We start from the raw sequence: 203 nt of genomic DNA on the forward strand, positions 1-203 counted from the left end.
GAATCAAAATTAAGCAACCCATGATTATTACCGACACCCCCGGTGCCGCTTTTGACAAAATCGCGCTAGATATAGTGGGACCTTTACCCACGACTAATAATGGAAATACACATATTCTCACAATTCAAGATTTACTTACGAAATATTCAGTAGCAATCCCTTTGAGCGAAACAACCTTATTAGCAATAGCAAATGCCTTTACG

The sequence above is a fragment of the Odontomachus brunneus genome, unplaced genomic scaffold (assembly GCF_010583005.1).
Source record: "Odontomachus brunneus isolate Ranch 3 - 2012 unplaced genomic scaffold, Obru_v1 Obru_scaffold_371, whole genome shotgun sequence".
NCBI lineage: Eukaryota > Metazoa > Arthropoda > Insecta > Hymenoptera > Formicidae > Odontomachus > Odontomachus brunneus.